Below are 9,564 nucleotides of genomic sequence, written 5' to 3'. Positions count from 1 at the left end.
GTGTCATGCCAGTCATGATGGAGATCATGCCGATGCTTTGGAAGATGGAGATCAAAAGCACAAGATGATGATGGCCATATCATGTCACATATTTAGATTGCATGTGATGTTTATCCTTTATGCATCTTATTTTGCTTTGAATGACGGTAGCATTATAAGATGATCCCTTCACTTAATTTCAAGATAAAAGTGTTCTCCCTCAGTATGCACCGTTGCTAAAGTTTGTCGTTTCGAAGCACCTTGTGATGATCGGGTGTGACAAACTCTACGTTCACATATAACGGGTGTAAGCTAGTTTTGCACATGCAGAATACTTGGGTTAAACTTGATGAGCCTATCATGTACAGACATGGTCTCGGAACACTAGAGACCAAAAGGTCGAACGTGAGTCATATAGTAGATATGATCAACATAGAGATGTTCACCATTGAAGACTACCCCATCCCACGTGATGATCGGACATGGGTTAGTTGGTTTGGATCATGTATCACTTATACAACTTGAGGGATGGTGATTTAAGTGGGAGTTCATTAGTAATTTGATTATTTGAACTAAAATTGATCATGAACTTAGTCTTAATAGTTGTTTCATATCTATGTTGTAGATCAACGGCCCCTGCTACCATTCCCGTTAATTTTAATGCATTCCTAGAGAAAGCTAAGTTGAAAGATGATGATAGTAACTACACGAACTGGGTCTGTAACTTGAGGATTATCCTCATTGCTGCATAGAAGAATTATCTCCTTGATGCACCTCTAGGTGATAAACCTGCTGGAGGAGCTGAAGCAGATGTTATGAATGTCTGGCATGCTCGATCTGATGACTACTCGATAGTTCAGCGTGCCATGCTTTACGGCTTAGAACCAGGACTTCAAAAGCATTTTGAACGCCACGAAGCATATGAGATGTTCCAAGAGCTGAAGTTAATATTTCAAGTAAATGCCCGGGTTGAGAGATATGAAGTCTCCAACAACTTATTTAGCTGTAAGATGGAGGAGAAGAATTATGTCAGTGAACACATACTCAAAATGTCTGGGTATCATAACCACTTGACTCGGTTGTGAATTGATCTTCCATTTGAGAGTGTTATTGACAGAGTTCTTCAGTCACTGCCACCATGCTACAAAGGCTTCATGATGATCTATAATATGCAAGGGATGAATAAAATAATTCCCGAGCTCTTTGCGATGTTGAAATCGGCGGAGGTAGAAATCAAGAAGGAACATCAAGTTTTGATGGTTAACAAGACCAGTAGTTTCAAGAAAAAGGGCAAAGGAAAAAAGGGAACTTCAAGAAGAACGGCAAGCAAGTTTCCGCTCCCGTGTAGAAGCCCAAAGCTAGACCCAAGCCTGAAACTGAGTGCTTCTACTGCAAAGGAAATGGTCACTGCAAGCGAAACTGCCCAAATACTTGGCAGATAAGGATGGCAAAGTGAACAAAGGTATATTTGGTATACATGTTATTGATGTGTACCTTACTAATGCTCATAGTAGTGCCTGGGTATTTGATACTGGTTCGGTTGCTCATATTTATAACTCGAAATAGGATCTATGGAATAAACAAAGATTGGCTAAGGACGAGGTGATGATGCACGTTGGGAATGGTTCCAAGGTTGATGTGATCACCGTCGGCACACTACCTCTACATCTACCTTCGGGATTAGTTTTAGACCTGAATAATTGTTATTTGGTGCCTGCGTTGAGCATGAACATTATATCTGGATCTTGTTTATTGTGAGACAGTTATTCATTTCAGTCAGAGAATAATGGTTGTTCTATTTGTATGAGTAATATCTTTTATGGTCATGCACCTTTAATGAATGGTCTATTCTTGTTGAATATCAATCATAGTGATACACATATTCATAATATTGATGCCAAAAGATGCAAAGTTTATAATGATGGTGCAACATACTTGTGGCACTGCCGTTTAGGTCATATTGGTGTAAAGCGCATGAAGAAACTCCATGCGGATGGACTTTTGGAATCACTTGATTATGAATCATTTGATACTTGTGAACCATGCCTCATGGGTAAGATGACTAAAACTCCGTTCTCTGGAACAATGGAGCGAGCTAATGACTTATTGGAAATAATACATACCGATGTATGCGGTCTGATGAGTGTTGTAGCACGCGGCGGGTATCATTATTTTCTACCCTTCACAGATGATTTAAGTAGATATGGGTATATCTACTTAATGAAACACAAGTCTGAAGCATTTGAAAAGTTCAAAGAATTTCAGAACGAAGTGGAGAATCATCGTAATAAGAAAACAAAGTTTCTACATTCTGATCACGGAGGCGAATATTTGAGTTACGAGTTTGGCCTTCATTTAAAACAATGTGAAATAGTTCACCGTAATGGTGTGCCCGAACGTCATAACCGTACTTTATTAGATATGGCGTGTTCTATGATGTCTCCTACCGATTTTCCACTATCGTTTTGGGGTTATGCATTAGAGACAACTGTGATCACATTAAATAGGGCACCGTCTAAATCCGTTGAGACAACAGCGTATGAACTATGGTTTGGCAAGAAACCTAATCCGTCGCTACTTAAAGTTTGGGGACGCGACACTTCTGTCAAAAGGCTTCAACTTGATAAGCTCGAACCCAAAGCGGAGAAGTGCGTCTTCATAGGATACCCAAAAGAAACTATTAGGTATACCTTCTACCATAGATCAGAAGGCAAAATCTCTGTTGCTAAGAATGGGTCCTTTCTTGAGAAGGAGTTTCTCTCGAAAAAAGTGAGTGGGAGGAAAGTAGAACTTGATGAGGTAGTTGTACCTGCTCTCGAATTAGAAAGTAGTACATCAGAGAAAACTGTTCTTGTGATGCCTACACCAACCAGAAAGGAAGCAAATGACGATGATCATGAAACTTCAGATTAAGTTATTACTGAACCTCGTAGGTTGACCAGAACACGTTTCACACCAGAGTGGTACGGTAATCCTGTCTTAGAAGTCATGTTGTTAGACAACAACAAACCTTCGAACTATGAAGAAGCTACGATGAGCCCAGATTTCGACAAATGGCTTGAGGCCATGAAATCAGAGATAGGATCCATGTATGAGAACAAAGTTTGGACTTTAGTGGACTTGCCCGATGATCGGCAAGCCATTGAGAATAAATGGATCTTCAAGAAGAAGACGGACGCTGATGGTTATATCACTGTCTACAAAGGTCGACTTATCACAAAAGGTTTTTGACAAGTTCAAGGGGTTGACTATGGTGAGACTTTCTCACCCATGGCGATGCTTAAGTCTGTCTGAATCATGTTAGCAATTGCCAAATTTTATGATTATGAAATCTGGCAAATGGATGTCAAAACTACATTCCTTAACGGGTTTCTTAAAGAAGAGTTGTCTATGATGCAACTAGAAGGTTTTGTCGATCCTAAAGGTGTTAACAAAGTGTGCAAGCTCCAGCGATCCATTTATGGACTGCTGCAAGCATCTCGGAGCTGGAATATACGCTTTGATGATGTGATCAAAGCATATGGTTTTGTACAGACTTACGAAGAAGCCTATATTTACTAGAAAGTGAGTGGGAGCTCTATAGCATTTCTGCTATTATATGTGGATGCCATATTACTGATTGGAAATGATATTTCTAGATAGCATAAAAGGATACTTGAATAAGAATTTTTCAATGAAAGACCTTGATGAAGATGCTCATATATTAGGCATCAAGATCTATAGGGATAGATCGAGACGCTTAATAGGACTTTCACAAAGCACATACCATGACAAAGTTCTAAAGAAGTTCAAAATGGACCAGTCAAAGAAAGGGTTCTTGCCTGTGTTGCAAGGTGTGAAATTGAGTCAGACTCAAAGCCCGACCACGGCAGAAGATAGAGAGAGAATGAAAGTCATTCCCTATTGAGGGAGTCCTGGATTAGGGGGTGTTCGGACAGCCGGACTATTGGACTATGAAGGTACAAGATTGAAGACTTTGTCCCGTGTCCGGATGGGACTCTCCTTTGAGTGGAAGGCAAGCTTGGCGATTCGGATGTTAGATCTCCTTCTCTGTAACCGACTCTATGTAACCCTAGCCCCCTCCTGTGTCTGTATAAGCCGGAGGGTTTAGTCCGCAGGACAAGAACAATCATACCATAGGCTAGCTTCTAGGGTTTAGCCTCTAAGATCTCGTGGTAGATCAACGCTTGTAATACTCATATCATCAAGATCAATCAAGCAGGAAGTAGGGTATTACCTCCATCGAGAGGGCCCGAACCTGGGTAAAACATCGTGTCCCCCGCCTCCTGTTACCATCCGCCTTAGAGGCACAGTTCGGGACCCCCTACCCGAGATCCGCCGGTTTTGACACCGACATTGGTGCTTTCTTTGAGAGTTCCTCTGTGTCGTCGCTGTAAGGCTTGATGGCTCCCTCAACCTTTAACAACGCAGTCCAGGGCGAGACTTTTCTCCCCTGACAGATCTTCGTATTCAGCGGCTTCGCACTACGGGCCAACTCGCTTGGCCATCTGGAGCAGATCAACAGCTACGCCCCTGGCCATCAGGTTAGGTTCGGTAACTTGAATTACACGGCCGATATCCATGGAGACTTGATCTTCGACAGATTCGGGCCCATATCAGGAGCGCCAAACAGTCACGACGAGCACGACTTAAATCTGTTGTCGGACAGTATTCGAGATATCGCCCCTACAACTGCTCTGGACCTAAATCCGGGGCAGATCACGTCGTCCGAGGACGGGTGGATGGACCCCGCCATGGAGGCCGCATACTCTTCGACGGTAGAGCCGAACACAGACTCCACTTTTAAGGGAATCTGCGTCACCGGACCCCCGGACCTGCGTCCGAATTTGGGTTCCGAACCGCGCGCGTCCGGGCCCATCGAGTCCGATTGGGCTCCAGTAATGGAGTTCACCGCCGCGGATATCTTTCAGCACTCCCCCTTTGGCGATGTGCTAAATTCATTAAGGTCTCTCTCTCTGTCAGGAGATTCCTGGCCGAACTATGTCCGACTCGAGTGGGAAGCAGGTGACGAAGAAATTCGTTACCCACCCACCACCCACTTAATAGCCACTGTCGATGATTTGACCGACGTGCTTGACTTCGACTCCGAGGACATCGATAGTATAGACGACGATGCGGGAGAAGAACAGGAACCACCGCCCACAGGGCGCTGGACAGCCACCTCTTCGTATGATATATACATGGTGGACACCCCCAAAGAAAACAATGGCGATGAGGCAACAGAACACAACCCCTTAGGGAAGAAGCCAAAGCATGGGCGCCATCGGCGCCGCTCTAAGCCCCGCCATAGCAATACCAGCACAGGAGAAGAAAACAACCCAGATGGTGCCGAAGAGGAATACAATCCTGATCAGCCTACCTTTGAACAGGCCAAACAGGAACACGGGTAGGTCAGCCCAGAGGAATAGGCGACGGACGGATACGTGGAGGATGACAACTATATGCCTCCCTCCGAAGACGAGGTGAGCCTCGGCGACGATGAATTCGGCATACCCGAAGATCCAATAGAGCAGGAGCACTTTAAGCGCCGGCTTATAGCCACTGCAAGAAGCCTGAAAAAGAAGCAGCAACAGCTCCAAGCTGATCAAGATCTGCTCGCAGACACATGGACCGAGGTCCTGGCAGCTGAGGAATACGGACTCGAGCCCCCCACCAAGGGTTACCCAAAGCACAAGTTGCTACCTCAACTAGAGGAAGAGGCCGTAGAGCCTACACTACCAACACAAGACGAGTCTGGCCGGCCACCTTATGGCCGGGATAAAACGGCGTATCAAACCGAATACCAGACCGCACCCCCACGCCAGTTCACCACGACCCGGGGCAATACGAAGGACCTGCGAGACATATTGGAAAACAACGCAGGACAACCAAGATCGATCTATGGATCACGGGGGCGCGCCACAGCACATGACGATGACCGTCATGCCAGATACACCAATAATAAGTCCGGCCAGGCCGAACATAACTGACCAGACTTAGTCAGACTACGTCGTGACATAGCCTGGCACAGAGGCACCGCACACCCCCTCTGCTTCACCGATGAAGTAATGGATCATGAATTCCCAAAAGGGTTTAAACCCGTCAACATCGAATCATACGATGGCACAACAGACCCTGCGGTATGGATCGAAGATTTCCTTCTCCACATTCACATGGCTCGCGGTGATGATCTACATGCCATCAAGTATCTCCCCCTTAAGCTTAAAGGACCAACCAGACATTGGCTGAATAGCTTGCCGGCGAACTCCATCGGCAGTTGGGAAAATCTTGAGGACGCATTCCTCAACAACTTCCAAGGCACTTACGTGCGACCACCGGATGCTGATGACTTAAGTCACATTACCCAACAGCCCGGAGAGTCAGCCAGGAAATTCTGGACTCGGTTCCTAACTAAAAAGAACCAAATTGTCGACTGTCCGGACGCCGAGGCCCTGGCAGCCTTCAAGCATAATATCTGCGACGAGTGGCTTGCCCGACACCTCGGCCAAGAAAAACCGAAGTCCATGGTGGCCCTCACGACACTCATCACCCGCTTTTGCGTGGGCGAGGACAGCTGGCTGGCTCGCAGTAGCACCACACCAAGAAACTCCGGCACTTTGGATGTCCGCGACAGTAACGGAAAGCCATGACACAATAGACATAAGCGTCAGAATAATGGTGACAACATCAAAGATACGGCAGTCAATGCCGGATTCAGCAACTCAAAATACGGTCAGCGGAAAAAGCTGTTCAAAAGAAACAATCCGGGATCGTCCAGTCTGGACCGCATACTCGACCGCTCGTGCCAGATTCACGGCACCCCCGACAAACCAGCCAATCACACTAACAGAGATTGTTGGGTGTTCAAACAGGCCGGCAAGTTGAATGCTGAAAACAAGGACAAGGGGCTGCACAGCGATGATGACGAGGAGCCCTGGCGTCCGAACATTGGGGTACAGAAGAAATCCCCCCACGTGAAAATGGTAAACATGATCTATGCCACCCACATTCCCAAATGGGAACCAAAGCGCGCACTTAGGGACGTCTATGCGATGGAGCCAGTCGCCCCAAAGTTAAACCCATGGTCATCCTGTCCGATCACCTTCGATCGTAGGGACCATCCTACCAGCATCCGTCACGGAGGCTCAGCCGCATTGGTCCTCGACCCAATCATCGATGGATTCCATCTCACGTGAGTCCTTATGGACGGTGGCAGTAGCCTGAACCTGCTTTATCAGGACACATTGCGCAAACTGGGCATCGATGCCTCACGGATCAAACCCACCAAAACCACCTTTAAAGGTTTAATTCCAGCGGTAGAGGCCCGCTGTATGGGCTCAATAACACTAGAAGTGGTCTTCGGATCTCTGGATAACTTCCGAAGCGAGGAATTAATCTTCGATATCGTCCCTTTCTGTAGTGGCTATCATGCACTACTTGTACGAACCGCGTTCGCCCGATTCAATGCGGTACCTCACTATGCATACCTTAAGCTCAAGATGCCAGGACCTCGCGGGGTTATAACAGTCAATGGAAACACAGACCGCTCCCTTCATACGAAAGAGCACAGTGCGGCCCTCGTGGCAGAAGTACAAAGCAACCTTCTTCGACAGACAGCCCATTCGGCAATGACAACCCCGAACACCGTCAAGTGAGTCCGGAGCACCCTGCAACAGGATCGCCAGGCACGCCAAGAGCTCGATTAGCAATCCGGCCTCCGCCCCATCCCCATTCAGGCGGCATTTGTGCCACGCGTACACAACTACACACTCAAAATACCATGGGCATAGGTGGAGGCGAGTCGACGATGCAGCCCACACTGCGGTTCAACCGCCACGAGGCCCGCATACTCTTCTTCTTTCTTTCTTTCTTTTAGGACCCTACTTTCGGGCAGCCCCTTCAAAGAAACGGACCATCGGACTCATCACAGGAGGGAAAACCAAGGAGCCAAGAGGCTTTGCACACAAGGGAATACCCAGGTGGTCTCTGTTAATGATTGTTATACCTGTTTTACATACCCGCATGCAGCCTGCCCTTGGACAGGACATGTCAAATAGTCCTATTTGTTTCTACTTAACGCATTAATTGTACACATACGCCTTGCCGTATTATGCAAATAGCAACGAGAAATAGTATATAGCGTCAGCTTCTTATTACTATCTTCATATTTTCCCTTGAATATTTATTTAATATTGCATCCGTACACCTTGGTATGATGAGTTTGCCAGGGGCTTTTTATTGAGCCCCATAACATGCCAAGAAAAGTCCGAACACTTTCAACAGTGCGGCACCCCGAACTTATAGCATTATATGCATCAGCTCCGAATCATGTCTTGGGTCAATAGTTGGGTTAGCCTGGCTCCCTTGTTTTGGTACCTTACGTTCCGTTATATCGGCTAAGGTAGCGTAGGGAGAACTACTGCGATTGTGTCCCGGTTCTTTCGGACGATCACCTCCGTAGAGAAAGCCGAAAACTGACTGTCATGATGCGGCGACAACTGGTCGTTGTTCAAGAGGTACTAAATCCTTAAAGATTTTTTCTGCTTAAGGCGAGGAATCGGCCTTGTTCGATTTAGGCGTGTATAGTGCCCCAGTTCGGCCTTCCGAATACTAAGGGCTTTGCCGAAATTTAAAATTATAGACTTCTATGGCCAAGTGAGAGTTATAAAGCCGCATAGTCTGATTGCCTTGTTTGCTACGCCAAACACCTCCTTAAAGGACCAAAAACTTGGATAAAGAGTGTTTGGGTTTTCCACGAACACCCCAGTACTAGCTACACGGGGGCAGAAGCCGACGACTGGCCTACTTCCAAAATTTTATAAACGGCCGCACGAAAGGTAATATTTTAAATCGACAAAGCATTATATAGCGCAAACAAACTCGTTCTTATATTACAAAGACGACATGAGTACATTCACTCAAAGATCATGTTCTTGGTGCATTCATCGGCCACAAGGCGAGTGCCTTTCATAACGCCATCATAATATTTTTCGGGGTAGCGATGCTCCTTACCCTTCGGGGGTCCATCCTTCACCAGCTTCTCAGCATCCAGTTTGGCCCAATGCATCTTCGTGCGGGCAAAGGCCTGGTGGGCACCCTCAATGCAGACGGATTGCTTGATAACCTCAAACCGCGCACATGCATTTACCATCTGCTTTATAAGGCCAAAGTAGCTGTTGGGAAGAGGCTCACCAGGCCACATCCGGACTATCAAGCCCTTCATGGCTAGTTCGGCCGCCTTGTGGAGTTCGACCAATTGCTTCAGTTGGCCACTCAATGGCATCAGGTGTTCGGCTCCGGCATACTGGGACCAAAACAACTTCTCCATTGAGCCCCCTTTTTCGGCGTGGTAGAACTCCATGGCATCCGATATGCTGCGTGGCAGATCTGCGAACGCCCCTGGAGAGCTCCGAATTCGGTTAAGTAAAAGAAAGGTCTCCTCCACATGCTTGCTCTGCATAACGAATGCCTTACCCGCCGCTATCTTCTTGGCCGCTTGGATTTCCTGGAGGGCCTTTTGGGCTTCGGCCTTGGCATCTTTCGCGCTCTCGAGGGCTTTGGCAAGCTCAGATGCTTGCATCTTGA

This window comes from Triticum dicoccoides, chromosome 1B, assembly GCF_002162155.2.
Source record: "Triticum dicoccoides isolate Atlit2015 ecotype Zavitan chromosome 1B, WEW_v2.0, whole genome shotgun sequence".
NCBI classification, from domain to species: Eukaryota; Viridiplantae; Streptophyta; class Magnoliopsida; order Poales; family Poaceae; genus Triticum; species Triticum dicoccoides.
This window is presented reverse-complemented; position numbering follows the sequence as displayed.